Raw genomic sequence first — 19,464 nt, forward strand, 5'->3', positions numbered from 1 at the left:
TCAATACAAGATAAACCATAAGAAAAATCTCAGAAATTATTTGCAGAAAGACAAAGTATTAAGTCAATTTAATTATGAAGTGAAGTCTACCCAGCTAGAAGGATTAGAATTTCAGACAAGACAGTAAATATTATGTCTTAGTAATGCACAACAGTGAAAAACAAACAGCATTTGCAGAAGAAACACTATGGCTAAATTAAATCCCAAGTATGCAATATTAACAGAAGATAATAAACAATAATACTGTAGGAAATTTTCAGGGTTAATAAAACACCTTATCTAAAACCTTTGTGTGTATTTGTGCCGCCAAAAACGCCTTGGGACTCTATCAGGTATAGTATCCCCACCATGTCCCCCTTTCCTTAGTGAAAGATTTTCCTTCATACCTTTCCTGGATTTCAGAAGGCTCACTCAAGAGTTAACAATGAGGACAATGTGAAGAAGTAGTAATGAAGAATAGCTATTGAATGGGAAATCGGTACCTTATTTAAACAATAGATCACCCATATAGCAGAGTCCATGAAACCTTTAGCTTTTCCCTGAAGGGAATAAATAACAATGCTTGATCCACATTCCTAAGTTGTTTTTACAGAAACCAGGTTCCCATCTGATGGAAACTTCTGACCACAAGCACAGAGACCCCTGAGAAATTAGGACCAGAAAATCGATGATGTCAACTCCCAGAATATCACCCTGTTACATTTCCAAGCAATCAGGAGAATGCCCAGGAGCTGATCCTAAAGCCCACACCACTAATGTTGCCTTTAGAGACACTTCCATGAAAGCCATCAGGGAGTTTTGGTCTTTTCAGCTTGAGCTGCCTGTTCTTACTTGGCGCCCTAAAATAAATCTTGTACTTTCCTTCACCACAGCATGATGTCAAAGACTGACTTTGCTGCTCATAAAATAAATGGATCTGATTTTGGTTTGCTAGCAGTAGCTTTTTGTTTTTGTTTTGATATTTCTTTCATTAACAGTAGATTTATTCTGAATTGTGGAAGTGTATATGTTTTAAAAGTTGTTCACAATTTTCTATGCTAAATTTTTATGTGATATCCCATAGAATAATTATAATCACAGAAGCCTAATTTTTAATCGGTCCTAATACTGTTGAGAAATACAGACAAGAAAGTGCAGAAAGCAATTTAAAAATATATTATAAAAGTGATAATTAATAAAAAGACATCAGGGCACAGGAAATGCTCTAAAAATTATTGTTATTGCAATATTTCTGAAGTTTGTGATATATAGGTAATTTTTGCTTTGTCATTATATTTTGAAGAGTTAAAATGTACCTACACTATTATTTCAAGTTCAAATTTATTAATTATGAAAAACTTAAAAAATAGAAGTAAATAGATAATCACCAAAAAAACGAACATCCCAAGGCAACTTTTTACTGAGCCCAAACTCATACTGCTCACTGCACAACAGAACAGTAAATGAAGAGATGTGTTAATGAGCAAAGCAGTAATGATTTTATTTGGAAAGCCAGAAGGGCAAGAGGATGGTGGGCTAGTGTCCTAAAGAATCATTTTACCCCAGTTAGAACCCAAGATACTTTTATACTTAAAGGGGAGGTGGGTGTAGCTGGTGATGGCGAACATCTTGATGCTAGAATTCTTTGTTCTTGCAGTTGTCCAGGTAGGTCTGGTCACAATGCTCCTATAAACCTCCAAGAATTTGAATGCTATTCTTTGTCCTGTTCATTTTTATCTCTATTTAAATGAAAAAGCCTTATACTTTTAAAGGTCAGAGCCTTGAGAATGGGGTATCCTGTGTATTTCAAGCTATATGCAACATTTTGTTACAAAAGGTGCTAAGCTACTATGACTAAGCACAGACAACAGAGTACAAGCATTAAAGCTAAAGAATGGATCCAATACCGAGTCACATCTAGTTCTCCAACTTCGTGAATCATAGCTATGTAACAGCCAAGGGGCTTGCATAACTCAATGAGCTGTGAGGCATGCTGTGCAGGGCCACCAAAGACAGACAGGTCATAGTGAAGAATTCTAACAAAACGTGGTCGGTTGGAAAAGGAAATGTCAACCCACTTCAGCATTCTTGCCTGGAGAATTCCATGGACAGAATGAAAAGGTAGAAAATGTATGATACCAGACACCAGAAGATGAGCTACCCAGGTTGGAATGTACCCAATGTGATACTGGGGAAGAACAAGGGGCAATTACTAATAGATACAGAAAGAATGAAACAGCTGAGCCAAAGCAGAAATGTCAGTCTGTTGTAGCTGTGCCTGCTGGTGAAAGAAAAGTCCAGTGCTGGAAAGAATAACATTCCACAGGATCTTGGAAGGTTAGGTCCACTAATCAAGGTAAACTGGATGTGGTCAAGAAGGAGATGGCAAGATTGAACACAGACATCTTAGGAAACAGTGAACTAAAATGGACAGGAATGGACAAATTTAATTCAGATAACAGTTATATCTACTATTGAAGGGATTCTTCCTTAGAATAAATGAAGTAGCCCTCATAGTCAACAAAAGAGTTCTAAATGCAGAACTCGTATGTAACCTCAAAAATAACAGAATGATCTGTTTGTTTCCAAGGCAAGCCATTCAACATCATAGTAATCCAAGCCTATGCCTCAGTCACTGATGCAGAGAGAGCTGGAGTCAACCATTGATGCTGAAGGGGCTGAAGTTTAACAATTCTATGAAGACCTACAATACAATTCACACACACACACACACACACACACAAACTTCTTTTCATCATAGGGGATTGGAATGCAAAAGTAGGAAGTCAAGAAATATCCAGAATAACAAGTAAATTTAGCCTTGGAGTACATATTGAAGCAGGACAAAGGCTAACAGAGTTTTGTCAAGAAAACATGCCGCTCATAGCAAGTACCCCTTTTCAACAACCCAAGAGAAGACCCTACACTTGGACATCACCAGATGATCAATTCTGAAATTAGATTGATTATGTTCTTTGCAGCCAAAGATGGAGAAGCTCTATACAGTCAGTTAAAAAAAAAAAAAAAAAGTAAAAGAGACCTAAAGAAGACTGTAGTTCAGATCTTTAACTCCTTATTGCAAAATTCAAACTTATATTAAAGAAAGTAGGGAAAAATCACTAGGCCTTTTAGGTATGACCTAAATTAAATCCCTTATAATTGTACAGTGGAGGTGATGACTAGATTCAAGGGATTAGATATGGTTGCTGCTGCTGCTGCTAAGTCGCTTCAGTCGTGTCTGACTCTGTGTGACCCCATAGATGGCAGCCCACCAGGCTCCCCTGTCCCTGGGATTCTCCAGGCAAGAATACTGGAGTGGGTTGCCATTTCCTTCTCCAATGCATGAAAGTGAAAAGTGAAAGTGAAGTCGATCAGTCGTGTACGACCCTCAGCGACCCCATGGACTTCAGCCTACCAGGCTCCTCCGTCCATGGGATTTTCCAGGCAAGAGTACTGGAGTGGGGTGCCATTGCCTTCTCCGTAGATCTGGTAGAGTACCTGAAAAACTATGGACAGAGTTTCAAACCACTGTACAGGAGGCAGTAACCAAAACTATCCCAAAGAAAAAGTAGTGCAAGAAGGCAATGTGATTGAGGAGGCTTTACAAATAGCTAAGGGAAGTAAAGAAGTCAAGAAGGGAGAAAGGGAAAGATATGCAGAGTTCCAGAGAAGAGCAAGACAGATAAGAAGCACTTCCTAAATGAAAAAAAAAAAAAAAAAGAAATGCAAAGAAAGAGAGGAAAACAATAGAATGGGAAAGACTACAGATCTCTTCCAGAGATAATCTTGATGGTGGGGTCAGATAATCATAATGATGTTATCACTCACCTAGTCAGACATCCTGGAGTATGAAGTCAAATGGGCCTTAAGGAAGCAATTCTATGAACAAAACTGGTGGAGGTGACAGAATTCCAGCTGAGCTATTTAACATCCAAAAATATGATGCTATTAAAGTGTTAATATGTCAGCAAATTTGGGAAATTCATCAGTGGCCACAGGACTGGAAAATGTTAGTTTTCATTCCAATCCCCAAAAAGGGCAATGATAATGTTTAAACTACCATAGAATTGTGCTCATTTCACATGCTAACAAAGTTATTCTCAAAATCCTTCAAGCTAGGCATCAGCAGTACATGAACTGAGAACTTCCAGATGAACAAGCTGAGTTTAAATGAGACAGAGGAACCAGAGATTATACGGACAATATTTTTTTGATCATGGAGAAAGCAAGGGAGTTCCAGAAAAACATCTACTTCTGCTTCACTAAATACGTGAAATCCTTTGACTGCATGGATCACAACAAACTGTGAAAAATTCTTAAAGAGATTAGAGCACCAGATCATCTTCCTTGTATCTTGAGAAACATGTGTGTTGGTTAAGGTTGTAACTGAAGCAAGAGTTAGAACACATGGAACAACAGATTGATTCAAAATTGGGAGAAGAGTATGACAAGGTTTTACATTGTCAGTTCAGTTTAGTTGTTCAGTCATGTCTGACTCTTTGAAACCCCATGGACTGTGGCACACCAGGCCTCCCTGTCCATCACCAACTCCTGGAATTTACACGAACTCACGTATATTGAGTCGTTGATGCCATCAAATCATCTAATCCTCTGTCGTTCCCTTCTCTTCCTACCTTCAAACTTTCCCAGCATCAGGGTCTTTTCTAATGAGTTAGTTCTTCGTATCAGGTGGCCAAAGTATTGGAGCTTCAGTTTCAACATCAGTCTTTCCAATGAATATTAGAATTGATTTCCTTTAGGATGGACTGGTTGTATCTCCTTGCAGCCCAAGGGACCCTTAAGAGTCTCCTCCAACACCACAGTTCAAAAACATCAGTTCTTCCGTGCTCAGCTTCCTTTACAGTCCAACTCTACATCCGTACATGACTACTAGAAAAACCATAGCTTTGACTAGACAGACCTTTGTTGGCCAAGTAATGTCTCTGCTTTTTAATGTGCTGTCTAGGTTGGTCATAACTTTTCTTTCAAAGAGCAAGCGTCTTTAAATTTCATCATTGCAGTCACCATCTGTGGTGAACTTCAGTTCAGTTCAGTCGCTCAGTCGTGTCCAACTCTTTGCGACCCCATGAATCACAGCACGCCAGGCCTCCTTGTCCATCACCAACTCCCAAAGTTCACCCAGACTCACATCCATCGAGTCAGTGATGCCATCCAGACATCTCATCCTCTGTCGTCCCCTTCTCCTCCTGCCCCCCAATCCCTCCCAGCATCAGAGTCTTTTCCAATGAGTCAACTCTTCACATGAGGTGATCAAAGTACTGGAGTTTCAGCTTCAGCATCATTCCCTCCAAAGAAATCCCAGGGCTGATTTCCTTCAGAAAGGACTGGTTGGATCTCCTTGCAGTCCAAGAGACTCTCAAGAGTCTTCTCCAACACCACAGTTCAAAAGCAGCAATTCTTTGGCACTCAGCCTTCTTCACAGTCCAACTCTCACATCCATACATGATCACAGGAAAAACCATAGCCTTGACTAGACAGACCTTTGTTGGCAAAGTAATGTCTCTGCTTTTGAATATGCTATCTAGGTTGGTCATAACTTTCCTTTCAAGGAGTAAGTGTCTGTTAATTTCATGGCTGTAGTCACCATCTGCAGTGATTTTCGAGCACCAAAAAATAAAGTCTGACACTGTTTTCCCATCTATTTCCCATGAAGTGATGGGACCGGGGGAGCCCCCAAAATAAAGTCCATTACTGTTTCCATTGTTTCCCCATCTACTTGCCATGAAGTGAGGGGACAAGGTGTCATGATCTTAGTTTTATGAATGTTAATTTTTAAGCCAACTTCTTAGGTGTTTTCTTTCACTTTCATCAAGAGGCTATTGAGTTCTTCACTTTCAGCCATAATGGTGGTGTGAACTACGTATCTGAGGTGGCTGACATTTCTCCCGGAAAACTTGATTCCAGATTGGGCTTCATCCAGCTCAGCATTTCTCATGATGTATTCTGAATAAAAGTTAAATATGCAGGGTGACAATATACAGCCATGACGTACTCCTTTCCGAACTTAGAGCCAGTCTGTTGTTCCATGTCCGGTTCTAACTGTTGCTTCCTGACCTACATACAGATTTCTCAGAAAGATGGTCTGGTATTCCCATATTTTGAAGAATTTTCCACAGTTACTGTGATCCACACAGTCAAAGGCTTTGGCATAGATGTTTTTCTGGAACTCTCTTGCATTTTCATAATCCAATGAATGTTGGAAATTTGATCTCTGGTTCCTCTGTTTTTTATAAATCCAGCTTGAACATCTGTAAATTCACGGTTCGCATACTGTTGAAGCCTAGCTTGGAGAACTTTGAGCATTTCCATGCTAGTATGTGAGATGGATGCAATTGTGTGGTAGTTTGAGCATTCTATGTCATTGCTTTTCTTTGTGATTGGCATAAAAACTGACCTTTTCCAGCCCTGTGACCACTGCTGAGTTTTCCAAATTTGCTGGCATATTGAATGCAGCACTTTCACAGCAACATCTTTCAGGATTTGAAAGAGCTCAGTTGGAATTCCATCACTTCCACTAGCTTTGTTTGTAGTGATGCTTCCTAAAGCCCACTTGACTTTGCATTCTATGATGTCTGACTTATCTGGGTCATGAAGATCTTTTCTATATAGTTCTTTTGTGTATTCTTACCACCACTTCTTAATATATTCTGCTTCTGTTAGGTCCACATCATTTTGGTCCTTTATTGTGCCCATCTTTGCATTAAATGTTCCCTTGGTATCTTTAATTTTCTTGAAGAGATCTCTAGTCTTTTCCGTTCTATTGTTTTCCTCTATTTCTATGCATTGATCACTGAGGAAGGCTCTCTTATCTCTCCTTGCTATTCTTTGGAACTCTGTATTCAAATGGGTAATACCTTTCCTTTTTTTCTTTTGCCTTTTGCTTCTTTTCTTTTCACAGCTATTTGTAAGGTCTCCTTAGACAGCCATTTTGCCTTGTTGCACTCTTTTTTCTTTGGAATGGTCTTGATCCCTGCCTCTTGTACAATGTCATGAACCTCCATCCATAGTTCTTCAGGCACTCTATCAGATCTAACCCCTTGAATTTATTTGTCACTTCCACTGTATAATCATAAGGGATTTGATTTAGGTTATACCTGAATGGTCTAGTGGTTTTCCCTACTTTCTTCAATTTAAGTCTGAATTTGGAAATAAGAAGTTCATGATCTGAGCCACAGTCAGCTCCTAGTTTTGTTTTTTTTTTTTTTCTGACTATATACAGCATCTCCAACTTCAGCTGCAAATAATATAATCAATCTGATCTCAGTGTTGACCATCTGGTGATGTCCATGTGTAGAGTCTTCTCTTGTGTTGTTGGAAGTGGGTGGTTGCTATGGCCAAAGCATTCTCTTAGCAAAACTCTATTAGCCTTTGCCTTGCTTCATTCTGTATTCCAGGGCCAAATTTGCCTGTTACTCCAGATAGTTCTTGACTTCCTGTTTTTGCATTCCATTCCCCTATAATGAAAAAGACATCATTTTTGGCTGGTAGTTCAAGAAGGTATTGTAATTTTCAGAACCGTTCAACATCAGCTTCTTCAGCATTGCTGTTTGGGGCATAGGCTTGAATTACTGTGATACTGAATGGTTTGCCTTGGAAATGAACAGAGATCATTCAGTCATTTTTGAGATTGCATCCAAGTACTGTACTTCACACTCTTGCTGGATATGATGGCTATTCCATTTCTTCTAAGGGATTCTTGACCATAGTAGTAGATATAATGGTTATCTGAGTTAAATTCACCCATCCCATTCCATATTAGGTCGCTGATTCCTAAAATGTCGATGTTCACTCTTGCCATTTCCTGTTTGACCATTTCCAATTTGCCTTGGTTCATGGGCCTAATATTCCAGGTTCCTGAGAAATATTGCTCTGTACAGCATCATACTTACTTCCGTCACAAGTCACATCCACAAATGGGTGTTGTTTTGCTTTGGCTCTGTCTCTTCATTCTTTCTGGAGTTATTTCTCCTCTGATCTCCACTGTATATAGCTTCAGCCCAGTAGTAGCATATTGGGCACCTACTGATCTGGGTAACTCATTTTTCATTGTCCTATCTTTTTCCATTTTCGTACTGTTCATGGGGTTTCTCAAAGCAAGCATACTGAAGTGGTTTGCCATTCCCTTCTCCAATGGACAACGTTTTGTCAGAACGCTCCACTATGACCCATTCATCTTGGATGGCCATACATGGCATGGTCATAGTTTCATTGGTTTAGACAAGGCTGTTGTCCATGTGATCAGATTGGTTAGTTTTCTGTGATTGTGGTTTTCAGTCCGTCTGCCCTCTGATGGAGACAGATAAGAGATTTATGGATGTTTCTTAATGGGAGAGCCTGACTGAGAGGGAAATTTGAGGTGCTGGAACAGCGGCTTTGTGGCCCTGGAGCAGCTATTAGGAGAGACCCCGTGTCTAAGGGCAGAGAAATGCCAGCAAGACTGTAGGTGTTGGAGCTGTGGCTGTGTGGCACTGGAGCAACTTTGAGGAAATACCTCACATCCAGGGGCCAAGGAGAAGCCGCAGAAAAACAGTAGGAGGGGTGAAATGGTGTTTAGAATGAAAGCCCATACCTGCCAGAGACCCTCAGAAGGCTCAAACAAACCTTGTGCACACCAGGACCCAGAAATTCCAGAGACTGTGTCAGAACTGCATTTGATGTCTCCTGCAGAGGTATGGGTCAGCATACCTGCTGCAGGGTCAGGACCTCTGGCTGCAGCAGGCCTGGGTATGGCATTAGCCCTCTTAGAGGAGGTCACCATTAACCCCACCATGGAACTGCCATCTCTTACACAGGACTAGGGAAACAGACTCTTGGAAGGCATGAACAGAACCTTATGTGTACCAGGACCCAGGAGAAAGGAGCAGTGATCCCACAAGAGACTGACCTAGACTTGCCTGTGAGTGTCCAGGTGTCTCTGGTAGAGGCGTGGATAAGTGGTGGCCTGCTGCAGGGTTGGGAACACTGAGTGTAGAAGTGTGTGCATGGGACCTTTTGAAGGAGGTCCCCATTATCTTCTTTACCTCCACCATAGTTTGGCCCAAGGTAAATAATAGGGAAGGAACACAGCCCCACCCATCAACAGAAAATTGGATTAAAGACTTACTGAGCATGACCCCACCCATCAGAACAAGACCCAGTACATTGTCACCCTGCTTATGTATCTTATGTGCAGAGTATATCATGTGAAGCAAGCTGGAATCAAGTTTGCCAGGAGAAATGTCAACAACCTCAGATATGCAGATGATAACATTCCAGTGGCCAAAAGTGAAGAGGAACTAAAAATACTCTTGATGATGGTGAAAGAAGACAGTGAAAAAGCTAATTTGAAATCAACAAAAACAAAAAAACAGAAATTCAAGTAGTGACAGATTTTATTTTCTTGGTCCAAAATCACTGTGGATGGTGACTGCAGCCATATAGTTAAAAGACACTTGCTCTTTGGAAGGAAAGCTATGACAAACCTAAACAGCATATTAAAAAGCAGAGACATCACATTGCTGACAAATGTTCATATATATAAAGCTATGGTTTTTCCAGTACTCATGTACAGATGTGAGAGTTGAACTATAAAGGAATCTGAGTGCCAAAAAATTGATACTTTGAAACTGTGGTGCTGGAGAACACTCTTGAGAGTCCCTTAAGATCAAACCAGTCGCTCATAAAGGAATTCAACCCTGAATATGAATTGGAAGGACTATTGCTGGAGAATGGCATTGAAACATGTATAATATCATGTATGAAACGAGTCGCCAGTCCAGGTTCAATGCACGATACTGGATGCTTGGGGCTGGTGCACTGGGACGACCCAGAGGGAGGGTATGGGGAGGGAGGAGGGAGGGGGGTTCGGGATGGGGAACACAAGTATACCTGTGGTGGATTCATTTCGATGTTTGGCAAAACTAATACAATATTGTAAAGTTTAAAAATAAAATAAAATTAAAAAAAAAAAAAGAAGAAGATGGGGGATGCAGAGGATGAGATGGTTATAGAGCATCACTCACTCAATGGATGTAACATTGAGCTAACTTCAGGAGACACTGGAGAACAGAGGCACCTGGCATGCTACATTCCATGAAGTTGCAAAAGTCATTCAGGATTTAGGACTGAACAACAACAATAACAAATGCTCTTTTCTGTAAGTAACTATTCCTATTATTGTAAATATACATTGTTTCCTTTTTCAACATTATGATATACCACTGCACTAATCAATATTTTACCAACGTTTCCCCTGTCTTTTACACTTAGAAACTTGTGACAATCATTTTTAATATTTTGATATGCCTCCATTGTTTGAATATTTCCTTATTTTTCATATGGTTAACCATTAAAGTTGTTACCACTTTTCTCTTACCTTCACCACTGTATCCATTTGTTAATCCATAAAATATTTATTGGCTGCCCAATATAGTTCAGCTCCTTTCTGACTACTGGGATGAAGAAGACACAACCACTGTCTAAAGGATCTCAAAGCATATTATTTAATAAAAAATAAGGACCACAATGGTGTAACAACTCATTGAAAAATTTGTAAACCAATAAGTCTGCAGGGTTGTTTTTTTTTTTTTTTTTTTTTTTCTGGTTTTGTTGTTGTTGGTTTGTTTGTTTTACTTTTAAAATGTGTATGTTAGCCCAGGACTGGCAATGTACTAGTGGCCCCAAAATATTCTTGGAGTCATTGTTGAATAAATGTATGAATAAATATGTAAGTGAATGATTAGAGGCAATATAACATGCTGGAGGTATTTTGTTGCTTGTTTTTACATTTGCAAGTTTATAACTTCCTTCTCCATCCCTCTATCCTTATCCTCCATTTTTTTCTAACTCCTCCTCCTCTTCCTTCTCACTGATAGTATGTATGTGTGTATATGTGCTTTATTTTTCTTCCGTTTTCTTGTGAATTGCTGTGCTACCTCTGTTACCAATTATCCTATAGATTTTTAACTTATTCTCAGTGCTTTGCTAGACTCTTGATGCAATATATTGAGTTTTGTGCAAATATTTTTTCTAAGTTCATCTTTTTTAGTTTAAACTACCCTCCAGATTTTTTTAAACAGAATTTTTAACATTCTATTCAGTCAGTTTCAAAAAGAATCAAAGTCTTCAAAGGTTTATTAAAGTTTTTCAATATGATTTTTGTCATAGCATATGAAAAAAATATTCTTGCTAGCACACAATCACATAAGTCTATACAAATTCCTTTCATGGTTTTATTTATTTTATATTATTTTTATTAAATTAAAATAATTTGTCATATACAAAAGTTCTAATTTCACTTATTTCCAAAATATTAATCACTTTGCTGAGTGCCATTAATTAACTAAACAATTTAATTTTTATTTTTTGCTGTAGAAAGCTACTTTGTCTCTTCATTCACCCTCATACCATTTATCTCTGCCTATCTGCCCCATTCTACTATTCACTAATAAAAGTAAGTGAAAAGTGATAGTCATTAGCCCACCAGGCTCCTCAGTCCATGGAATTCTCCAGGCAAGAACACTAGAGTGGGTAGCCATTCCACTCTACAGGGGATCTTTATGACCCAGGGGATCAAACAGGGGCCTCTTGAGTTGCAGGCAGATTCTTTACTACTCGAGTATAAGGAATCTATTACATCATAAAATATTAATTTATTTTTCCAATTAATCAACTCACTGAGTCCTTATGTTATTTTTTGTAGATTTTCAGATACTCATGAAGTCTAAAAGTTATATACAAAATATAAATCAGTTCAGTAGCTCAGTCGTGTCTGATTCTCTGTGACCCCATGGTCTGCAGCATGCCAGGCCTCACTGTCCATCACCAACTCACGGAGTTTACTCAAACTCATGACCTTTGAGTTGGTGATGTCATCTTACCACCTTATCCTCTGTCATCCCCTTCTCCTCCCGCCTTCAATCTTCCCCAGCATCAGGGTCTTTTCAAATGAGTCAATTCTTCACATCAGGTGGCCAAATATTGGAATTTCAGCTTTAGCATCAGTCCTTCCAATGAATATTCAGGATTGATTTCCTTTAGAATGGACTGGTTGGATCTTCTTGCAGTCCAAGGGACTCTCAAGAGTCTTCTCCAACACCACAGTTCAAAAGCATCAATTCTTTGACACTATTAAATAGATTTTCACGACCCAAAATGATGTCAAATATAAATAAATCACATTTATTTTTTCCCTTCTCATAGTTATATCTCTATTGTTAATTGGTTTTGGTAATTGTTGTAATTATTAGATGTTTTTCACAACAAGTATAGTGTTGCTGATGAACACTGTTTTAGAATTCCTTGTTTTAACAGTTATGATTCAATTTTTCTTATAATGTATTTGGCCTAAATATTCTTTATTATGTTAAGGAATTATTCTATTCAATTTCCTAAAGCTTAATACATTTAAATTCAAGATTGAATTTAAATTCATTATTTGATATTGAATTGTACTGTGAGTTAATTTTGCATTTTCTATACATTTGTAAACCTCTTCATGATTTGAATAGCTTGTTTAATTTGTTTATTAAAAAAATCTTTTGTGTCTCATTCAAAGTTTCAGAATTTTTTTCTTTATATTATTTGCTTGTTATGTCTTTTAAATATTTTGATTAATCTCTCTCTAGTTGACTGCATTTAGAGTTAAAATTTTAGCTTTATTTAAATCTAAAAATTTGATCATTTAATAAGGATGGAAATTTTTAATGTAATAATTAATCTCAATTAAATAGTATCTTTATCATCTTATTTCATAATTTTTGTATGCTTTTTATATATTTCTATATGCTTCCTTGGTGGCTCAGATGGTATAGAATTTACCTGCCAATGCAGTAGACACAAGGTTTGGGGCTGGGGTCTGGAATATCCCCTGGAGAAAGAAATGGCAACTCACTACAGTATTATTGCCTGAAAAATTCTGTGGACAGAGGGGTATGGTAGGCTAGAACCCATGGGGTCACAAAGAGTCAGATGACTCAGAGACTAAACACACCACAGGACATATTCATAGCCTCCTTTTCCTTAACAGTCAAAAATTGTAAACAACTAGAATATCAATTAATAGATGCACTGATGAATAAATTACAGTGTCTCCATACAATGATGCAATACATGAAACAAATAAGTAGAAAATAAACCAAGAGATTTAGAATACAAAAGTTAATAAAAATGTCTGACGTTCAGTTGCTCAATCGTGTCCTACTCTTCGTGACCCAATGGACTTGCTTTTTTGATGATCCAGAAGATGTTGGCAATTTGATTTATGGTTCATCTAGCTTTTCTAAATCAAGCTTAAACATCTGGAAGTTCATGGTTCACGTACTGTTGAAACCTGGCTTGGAGAATTTTGAGTGTCACTTTGCTAGCTAGGGCTTCCCTGATAGTTTAGCTGTTAAAGAATCTGCCTGCAATCCAGGAGACCCTGGTTTGATTCCTAGGTTTGGAAAATGCCCTGGAGAAGGGAAAGGGTACCCACTACAGTATTCTGGCCTGGAGAATTCCATGGGGTCACAGACAGTCAGACTCAGCTGAGTGACTTTCATTTTTCCTAGTGTGTGAGATGAATGCAATTGTGCAGTAGTTTGTGCATTATTTGCCATTGCCTTTCTTTGACCTTTTCCAGTCTTGTGGTCACTAATGAGTTTTCCAAATTTGCTTGCATATTGAGTACAGCACTTTCACAGCATCATGTTTTAAAATTTGAAAGAGCTCAACTAGAATTCCATCACCTCCACTAGCTTTGTTTATACTGATGCTTCCTAAGGCCCACTTGGCAGCATTGTAGGATGTCTGGCTCTAGATGACTGATCACACCAGCATGGTTACATGGGTCTTCTAGATCTTTTTTGTATAGTTCTTCTGTGTATTGTTGCCACCTCTTTTTAATATCTTCTGTTTCTGTTAGGTCCATTCCATTTCTGTCCTTTATTGTGCCCATTTTTGCATGAAATATTCTAGGATGCAAACGTTAATAAAAATATATTTTTTTCTTTTTAAATTGTTCCATGGTTATTTTTGATACATATTGCTGCTTTTCTTGTTTCATATTTGACTTTTACCTATTGTTTTAAATTTATCAATGTTTTTATGATTTTTCTAAAGCACACATTTAAAGTGACATGCATTTAGTGCCTACTGAATAACAATGTTGTTTTGTAGTAATGGTGTTTCTTATATTCAATTTTTATAAAACACACAAACTAATAACATTAATAATAAGAATAATTTTACGGTGTTAGCTGTATACCAGCTTGCTTTAGGTAATTAATACAAATAATTATCTCTATTCCTATAATGTGCATATATTTTTATCCCCCTTAAGCAAGCAAGAATGCTCAGTACACAGAGGTTAAATAACTTGATAAAATTATACAGCTAGTAGGTGTAGAGTTAGTAGCTGGAGGTATAACTTATAAGAATGAAGCAAGTTTTTTTTAATAAAGCATTTATCCAAAAAATCATAAGCAGCCAAAATGGCGGATATTTTGTCTGACAGATATTCTTTAATAGTCTTAATGCCACTCCAAATAATTTCCTACCATTTTGTGTCAGCCTAGAGCTACTGTTATACTATTTTAGAATCTATGTACAAAATAAACCTGTTTGTTTTAATAGCTCTGATGCAGAGTCATTATTATATTAAACTCTACTGCATTATGCTAAGCAAATTTTAAGTGACCTCTCTATATAGTGAAAAAAGTGATATGTTTTTATCTTTTAAAGACTTAATGCATAAGGGCTATTATTTTTTCAATCCTTATATCTATGACGAAATTAAAAATTTTATGCTCATTGTTTTCAGGAAGACATTTGGATTAATGATATCTAAACTGTTTGTTGATAAAGAAGGAATTTAAAAATTAGAAGCCACTTATTTATTCATTAGAAAATCTATAAACATTAGACATCATGGGAACAGTTATGACACAAAATATTTCAACCAGATTAATTTTGTTTTAAATACCCATTCTGTTATTAAACAAATATTTACATTTAACAGGAAAAATCTCTACCATTTTGGAATTTATAATCTAGTGAAAAGAGATAGGCAAAAGCTAAGTAAATACTTAAATTGTATATTGGATCGGCTCTGTGGTGAATACTAAAGCAGGAGAGAAATACAGGTAACATGAGAGAACTATGACAGAAATATTATATATATATATACTAAATATATAAATATACGAATACGTCTACATGTGTGTGCTTAGTCTCTCAGTTGTGTCTGACTCTTTGCGAACCCATGGATTGTAGCCCACCAGGCTCCTCTGTCCACAGAATTTTCCAGGCAAGAATAATATAGTGGGTAGCCATTCCCTTCTCCAGGGGAACTTCCCGACCCAGGGATTGAATCTAGGTCTCCTGCATTGCAGGAGATTCTTTACTGTCAGTGCCACCGAGAAAACCCAGTAATCCACTAATAGGTATATGTAAGTATTATGTATATATATATACACACACACACATATATACACTTACGTATAATAGTGTATACTTATATATAAAAGGCATTTATCAAGAAAGATAGGCTAGCTTTCTAAATCACTTGAAATTATTACTTTTTCATTTTGGCAAAACATTTAACATGAAATTTGTCCTCTTAGCAGTTTTTCTATGTGTATAAGCATTGTTGACTATAAGCACTAAGATATGTGACAAATCATGAAAACTTATCTTCCAAACTAAAACTTTATGCTTATTGAAAAGTAGTTCTCCATTTTCTTCTACTTTCTTTCCCTGGCAAACACCATTTCACTTACTTTCTGCTTCTATAAATTTGGCTATTTCTATTAACACCTCATAAAGTAGAATCATGCAGTATTTTGTCCTTCTGTGACAGGTATATTTCACCTAGCATAATGTCCTCCTGGTTTAACCATGTTGCATATGGCAAAATTTAATTCTTTGTTATTGTTAAAGATTTTATATTTTCTAGAGAAATTTTAGGTTCATTATAATATTGAGAGGAAAATACAGATATTTCTCATATACTCACTACCTGTACACTGTCATAGCCTTGCTCACTATGAGCATTTCCCACCAGAGTGGTATATTTTGGTATAACTAATGAACCTACCTTGACAATTATAGTCATCCCAAATTTTAGTATTTTCTCTGTCCTAAAGTCCTCTGTGGTCTGTCTACTCATTTCTCTCTCCATCACCCACTGGAAATTACTGACCATTTTACTGCTTCTGTAATGTGTCTTTTCCAGAATGGCATGCATTTGGATTCAAACAATATGTAACCATTTCAGATTGACTTCTTTCACTTAGTAATGTACATTTAAGGTTCCTCCATATCTTTTCATGGCTTGATATTTCACTTCTTTTTAACATTGACTAATATTCCATTGTCTGGATATATCACAATTTATTTACACATTGACCTACAGAGTAAATCTTGGTTACTTCTGAGTTTTGGTAATTATGAATAAAACTGCTATAAATATACACGTGCAGGTTTTGGTGTGCACATATGCTTTCAACTCTTTGGATGAGCATGATCACTGGATTTATGACAAGACTTTTTATAGTTTTGTAAGGAATCATCAAACTGTTGTCTAAAGTGGCTGGTGTTATTTTGCTTTCCCACCAGCAATGAATAAGAGGATCTATTTCTCTATATCCTTGCTGCTGTTGTCAGATTTTAGCCATTCTAATAGATGTATAGTGATATTTGTTGTTTTAATTTTATCTTGTGACCTGTGATGAGAAGCATGTTTTTAGAGTATTTTTGCCACCTGTAAGTGTCCTTCAGTGAGGTGTCTGTTAAGATATTTGGTCCATTTTTTAATTGAATTGGCTACTTTCTTATCATTGAATCTTAAGGATTATTTGTATATTTTGGATTACAGTACTTTGTCTGGTGTATTATTTGCAAATATTTAATCTCAGAGGTTGACTGGTCTTCTCATTTTCTTGCTATTTAGTTATTTTTTAATGCTGACTGCTATTCCATTGTATGTATATACCAAAGTACTCTTATCCATCATCCATTGACAGACATTTAGGTTGTTTCCTCATCTTGGCTATTGATAATAATGCTGCAAAAAACATGGGAGTGCAGGTATCTTTTCAAGATTCTGATTTCAAATGTTTTAAATAAATACCCAGAGGTGGGATTTCTACATTCTGTAGTAGAATATTTTTAGAACTTTCCATATAATAGCTGCATGAGTTTTCTATAATAGCTGCATGAATTTACATTCCTACAAAGAGTATGCAAATGCTTCCTTTTCCTTACTAACACTTATCATTTTTTTTAATAATAGTCATCCTAATAGTATAAGGTGATATCTCATTGCCATTTTGATTCCAATTTTCCTGATTATTTGTAATCCTGAGTAACATTTTCTTATACATATTGGTAATTTGTATGTATTTTTTGAGAAATGTTTATCAAGTTCTCTAATTTTCAACTTAATTTTTGTTAGTAAACAGTAGAACCTACTTATACATCTTAGAGATTAACTTCTTTTCAGTTATATGGCTTACAAACATTTTCTCCTATTTTGCATTGCTTGTTACCTTGTTAATTGTTTTTTAGCTTCATGTAGTCCCTAATGTCCATTTTTGCTTTCGTTGCCTGTAATTTTGGTGTCGTATCTACATCATTACCAACACCATTACCAAGCTCCATGATGTGGCTTTTCCCTATGTTTTATTCTAGAAGCTTTATAGTCTTAGGTTTTACATAGTAATGGTATTCAAGCCTTATATTTAGATATTTAAGACATTTTAACTTGATTTATATGTATGATGTAAAATTTCAACTAAATAATAAAAAATATTTTAGAAAATAAACACATTGCCCTCACCCATTCTTTCTACCTGAATGCATTTAATAGGAGGAATCATATGCCCTGAAAAATTGGAAAGATTAAATAATTAAATTTGCAAAGGCACTACTTTTCTCCAAAATTAAAAGAAGCCCTCCCAGGACAAAGTCTGAAATTTTCAAACACATAAAAGTGCTCATACCATCTATACCAAAATGGTAATCTCTTTATTATACTGGTAAAAATAATTAAGATATTTGCAGTCTTTAGAGTGTTATTTCATTTCACAAGAAAATGTTTTTATTTTATGTCCTCCTTTCTCTATTGTAATTTTTAAGGAATCAGTTCAGTTTAGTTCAGTCTCTCAGTCGTGTCCGACTCTTTGCAACCCCATGAACTGCATCAAACCAGGCTTCCCTGTCTATCACCAACTCCCCGAGTTTACTCAAACTCATCTCCATTGAGGCGGTAATGGCATCCAACTGTCTCATTCTCTGTCGTCCCCTTCTCCCACATTAAATCTTTCCCAGCATTAGGGTCTTTTCAAATGAGTCACTTCTTTCCACCAGGTGGCCAAAATACTGGAGTTTCAGTTACAACATCAGTCCTTCCAGTGAATATTCAGGGCTGATCTCCTTTAGTATGGACTGGTTGGATCTCCCTGAAGTCCAAGGAACTCTCAAGAGTCTTCTCCAACACCACAGTTCAAAAACATCAATTCTTTAGCACTCAGGTCTCTTTATAGTCCAACTCTCACATCCATACATGATTATTGGGAAAACCATAGCTTTGACTAGACGGACCTTTATGGGCAAAGTAATGTCTCTGCGTTTTGATATGCTGTCTAGAATGGTCATAACTTTTGTTCCAAGGAGTAAGTGTCTTTTAATTTCATGGTTGCAGTCACCATCTGCAGTGGTTTTGGAGCCCCCCAAAATAAAGTCTCTCACTGTTTCCACTGTTTCCCCATCTATTTCCCATGAAGTGATGGGACCAGATGCTATGATCTTAGTTTTCTGAATGTTGAGCTTTAAACCAACTTTTCACTCTCCTCCTTCACTTTCATCAAGAGGCTCTTTAGTTTTTCTTTGCTTTCTTCCATAAGGGTGGTGTCATCTGGGTCTCTGAGGTTATCAATACTTCTCCTGGCAATCTTGATTTCAGCTTGCACTTCATCCAGCCCAGCATTTCTCATGATGTAGTCTGCATATAAGTCAAATAAGCAGGGTGACAATATACAGCCTAGACATACTCCTTTCTTGATTTGGAAGCAGTCTATTTTTCCATATCTGGTTCTAACTGTTGCTTCCTGACATGCATATAGGTTTCTCAAGAGGCAGGTCAGGTGCTCTGGTATTCCCATTGCTTGAGGAATTTTCCACAGTTTATTGTGATCCACACAGTCAAAATCTTTGTCATAGTCAATAAAGCAGAAATAGATGTATTTCTGGAACTCTTTTGCTTTTTACGTGATCCAACGGATGTTGGCAACTTGATCTCTGGTTCCTCTGCCTTTTCTAAAACCAGCTTGAACATCTGGAAGTTCTCAGTTCATGTCCTGTTGAAGCCTGGATTAGAGAATTTTGAGCATTACTTTAATAGCTTTGGGCTTCCCTGGTAGCTCAGAGTATAAAACATCTGCCTGCAATTTAAAAGACCTGGGTTTGATCCCTGGGTCTGGAAGATCCCCTGGATAATGAAAAGGC

This window comes from Bos indicus, chromosome 4 (genome assembly GCF_029378745.1).
Source record: "Bos indicus isolate NIAB-ARS_2022 breed Sahiwal x Tharparkar chromosome 4, NIAB-ARS_B.indTharparkar_mat_pri_1.0, whole genome shotgun sequence".
NCBI classification, from domain to species: domain Eukaryota; kingdom Metazoa; phylum Chordata; class Mammalia; order Artiodactyla; family Bovidae; genus Bos; species Bos indicus.